Below are 4,901 nucleotides of genomic sequence, written 5' to 3'. Positions count from 1 at the left end.
ATTTATGTACCAGAACCTAGAATATGTAGTTAATTAGATGGTCACTGTGGTCCAATGAGTTATGTGGTATATTATGCACAATGCATTCATGCATCTATACATGTAAAGATATATAATTTTGCCTCTATATGAGCCTTATACATGCATATGTAGTTTTAAAACTTATCTTGTTTCATGGTTCATCATCTACATTTATAAAGCATATATAAAATTCCAGAAATGTGCCAACATTTTCCAAAAACTAATGTGTTAGCGCACTATAAGTATCAAAGCGCACTATAAGGATCAAAGTGATTTTGACAGTATCAAACCATGTAAAAATTATCACATAATTAGCTCTTACAATATTCTACTGAATATTCACAGTAAATATACTCACAAATATGCATTAAAATGCTGAACTTGGTTTTGTGTAGAAACATGTATATGGATTTGTTAGCCAATATTGTCAGGTTGAATGAATCAAAGGGCTCATGTCTATTTTTTCAATGGACTGCTCTCCTAAAACTGATGGGAATCTGGATCTATAAAAAGTCCCCTGGAACAATCACAAGTTTTGATCTATACCCTTCTTCCATTCCTTCTCATTCGCTGTGTCACTTAGAGGAACTCTTAAGGTTGTTTGGTAAAATTGAGGTTCACTGGACAAATATTTACCTAATAAATCTTAGACTATTGCATGGGCTGAAGTTTGTTTTTGAGGAGTATGTATTTCGAATAGGAGCCAGGCAAAGCATATACTTTTGAAATGTTAGTTTATCTCCCTCAAAAACAGTAACAAAATGTGACAAAATATCTACTTCCATCAAATTCCTCTTCTAGTGTACATTTATAGTTTATACATGATTGGGAAAATAACCATTTCATTGAAAATCAAACTGCAAGATATATTTACGTGTTTAAATGTACTTATTAAACTAATTGGTGATTTTAGTTTGGAGAATGAAGCATCATGTGAACGTACTCAGCAATCTCTAAATTTCATTCTTTCTTTGGACAGGAGCTGAAGCAGTGCCTGAGGATTCTTCTAACAACTCTGAAGCTTTTAAGGCACAGACAAGGAAAGGATCTAAGGAGGAACTTAGAAAGTGGCCACAAGTGGGGCTATACTTACTGATTTCCATCTCTTTATTTTTAAATGTTGTCAGAGGGAGGTGATACTAAACACTGTCCCGATTTTCCTTATTTTGGTCTTCACATGAATTCATTTTACCAATTGCCTCACAAATGGTCAAAAACATGAATATGTTTTTCCTTAAACACAATTTTTGTGTCTGCTTTTTTCAGGGACCCAGTGTTCACTGGATCATCATAGTCCACTTTCAGTAGGCCTAATGCATACTGAAAGGCAAGAGTCAGCACAGCAATATTTGTTGTTAGCACAGATGTTTCCAATCAAGTGTGTCCTCTGTCAAGAATGAGCATCACTCAGGCTTAGAATACAGATAGGGGTGGAGCTGACTTTCCTGCAGTTCAGCATTCTGCCATATTTTTCTCTTCTTGGAGCCTGTCCAATGCTCCTTCAGCCTTTTGAATCTCATGTCTGCATCTTGAGCACCTTGAAATCCTCTACTATTCTTATCAGCACCAGGGAGGACATTCTAGGTTTTTCCATAGGTAAACCTGTAGAAATTAGTGCAAAACATGTATTCCCAGAGAAATGTGCCTCTTCTGTTTTTCCTTTCAATTGATGATCACATGATGCCATAGAAGATGCTACTCACTTCACCCCCAAAATATATGTGTGTGGGGGGGGGAATTTTGACTTCTGGCCTCAAATCCCCTCTCCTTATGTGATCTAATGGTAGTTGGAGACCAGTCCACATGTTAAAAGCATCACTTATCACTTTAAGTGTACTATTTCATCTCCTCTGCCACACTGAGGAGGTGGGTATTACTAACCTGCTCCATGGGGGGGAGTTGTAAATCAGATAAATTCAGTGGTTTACTCACTTACACATCTGGCAAGGGGTAATAAGTTAATTAAAGTCAATAATTCCAGGAAGCAAAGACTCACTATATGGAAAACGCAGCACAAGGAAATGGAATTCACAAAAGGCTGCCAGGGTCACACAGTGTTCTAGAATGCAGAGGTTTTTTCCCCCCCATATTACTGTTCAAAAGGTCACTCACTAAAACCAAAACTTGGATGTCTCAAGCACACAAAATACTTCTGACATAAACTTTACTTTTCATTCTTTTTCTGGGCCTGGGATTAAGGAAGTCACTGAATGATTCTGTTTTGGGTGCCTGTACATCCTGAATTCTGACAAAAAGTCTAAACTGCAGAAGAGGGCTCAACTTTGGGATCAGAATTTGGGTTGGAATTCAAGTTCATTACTTCCTAATTGCATGCTGTTCAGATACTCACATAGCTTCCTCTTCCCTTACTTGAAAAAATAATGATAGCGGCCTGTAGACTAGAGATTACTTGGTGTCAGTACTCTATGTTATAACCCTTAGTTTAGAGTCTAAAACCCCAGGCAACATGTCTAAATTCCAGGATTTAACTGTTTTGTTGTCTCCTCTCTGATATTAAGAATTCCCTTTCTTTAAATATTTTAAAAATGTTAATGTGTATGAATGTATGTTTCCATATAAGTGCACCACTTTTGTGCCTGGTACTGGTGGAAGACAGAAGAGGATATTAGATTACCTAGAACTGGAGTTAAGATGGTTGTGAGCTTCCATGTGGGTATTAGTAACCCAACCTGGGTCCTCTATAAGAACAGCAAAGTGCTCTTAACTGCTGAACCACCTCTGCAGCCCCAAGAATTTACTTTATAAATATAGGAATGACATGTTAATAATGAATTCACATGCATTAAAGGATTTTACTGTCACCTCTTGTAATGGTTTGAGTGAAAATGTCCCCCATAGTCTTCAAGTATTTAGACACTTTTGTCCCCAGTTGGTGGTGCTGTTTGGTGAGGTCCTTGAAGGTGTCGATGTGCTGGAGGAAGCACATTGCTCAGGTGGCTCTTCCTTCCTTTCTTTGAATCTTTACAAATTCAACAGTCACATAATCTAAGGATGTTGATTTTATGTAGGAACTTTTCTTACATTTTCTGTTGCTGTGACAAATACCATGACCAAAATCAACTTAGGGGAGGAAAGAGTTTATTTCAGATAAGAGCTTATAGGTCATTATTGAGTGTCAGAGCAGGAACTCAATCAGGAACTAGAAGCAGAAACCATATATAGTCCAGGACCACCTACCCAGGGGATCGTACCAGCTACAGTACACTGTGTGACTGTGTGCTCCTGTGAATTAACAATGAAGACAACCCCCACAGACATTCCCACAAACCAGCCTGATCTAGGTAATCTCCCAATAGAAGCTCTCTTTGCAGGTGACTCTAGGCTGTGTCACATTGACATTAAATCTAACTAGGACAAGGACCAAATACAAATACACTAAGAGGATTATTCCAAGTTAGTGTGCAAAAATGAATAAATAGGAGCAGGTACTTTCTCAAATATAGCTCCTAGCTATGCGGGACAAGTGATAAACCCCTTTATATTTAAATTTTTTTAAAAAAATGTACACTCAGAAAGAAGTAGGGGGCCCTTGTTTAAGCTTAGCAGAATCTAGATTTAGAGAAAAAAGACAGGCAGAATCAAGGACGACTTGGCAGAGGGAGGATCAGTGGTTGGATCCACAGCAGGGAACAGGAAGGAAATAAAGGTGATAAAGAGGATGGACATGTAGCTTAGTTAGTAGAGTTCAAGCCGCAGGTTTGAACCCCAGCACTACATAAACTGGGCATGTTGGCATACTCCTATGATCTCAGCACTTGAGAGGTAAAGGATAGAGGATCAGAAAGAAGTTTGGGAGATGAAGACAAGAGGATCAGAAATTCAGGGTCATTCTCTGTTACATGGGGAGTTTGAGGCCAGCCTAGGATACATGAGACTATGCCTCAACACAAAACGGGAGCCTGAGAAAGGGTGAGTATGATCATAATACACTGCATACATCTAATGAAAGAAATGTCATAATGAAATTCCTATTTTATATACACAATACATACAAGTAATAAAAATATGAATTCATTAGTTAACTATGATAGCTCTGTAAATTTGAGGTGCTCTGTAATTTCCTTTGATAATTTAAACCACATTCAAAAATCACCTTTGCCACATGGAGAAAAATCAATTCTCTAAAAATGTCATAATGCCTTAGTGGAATAATAAACATGAGGACGGTTAGCATAGCTACTAGTAACTAACAACACTTCCTACATGGTAGCATTTTGTCTTTCTAGGTCTCCTTTCATCCTTTTAGCCCCATAAAGGTAGACAAATGTGGGGCATCCCAGAACAAAGATCTTTGAATGAGTTCCAACTCTCACATGGCACAACCCCAACTTTGTCCTCTCATTACTAGGATGTCCTGAATTCCTTGGCATTTGCAATCACTTACTTCTAGCTTGCTCCAGTTCTGAGAAAAACCATGAACAGGTGATCTTTGAGGGCAGAGTCTGCTCATTTAGAATGATTGAAATGCCATCCGAGCCATGACTAATTTATTTAGTATTCAAAAATCAGTAAAGATTCTTCTGTTGTATTGTTCTATCAAATAAAAGGGAATAAAAATAAAGCAGAAACCTGTTCAATGCCTCGGGCATATTCAGTGTGTTGTTCAGGTCAGTTCATTTCAATACTTAATTTGTAGCACTCGTTTAATGGAATCATTTAATGCTCAAAAAGTAATTACAAAAATGAACAAATTTGGTTTCCTGGGGTTGGTATTTGACATCTTAGAACACTGAAATCCCTGAAATCCCTACTGCTGGCTTCATCCATGTTTGGCTTTCAGTAAGCAATTAAAGTAAATTAATTTTGAATGTAGGTTAGGGATGAAGGCTTACATACCTCACACTTGTCTTATTTGTATT

This window comes from Nannospalax galili, unplaced genomic scaffold, assembly GCF_000622305.1.
Source record: "Nannospalax galili isolate Female #2095 unplaced genomic scaffold, S.galili_v1.0 scaffold329, whole genome shotgun sequence".
Taxonomy (NCBI): domain Eukaryota; kingdom Metazoa; phylum Chordata; class Mammalia; order Rodentia; family Spalacidae; genus Nannospalax; species Nannospalax galili.
Note: the sequence above shows the minus strand (reverse complement) of the source record.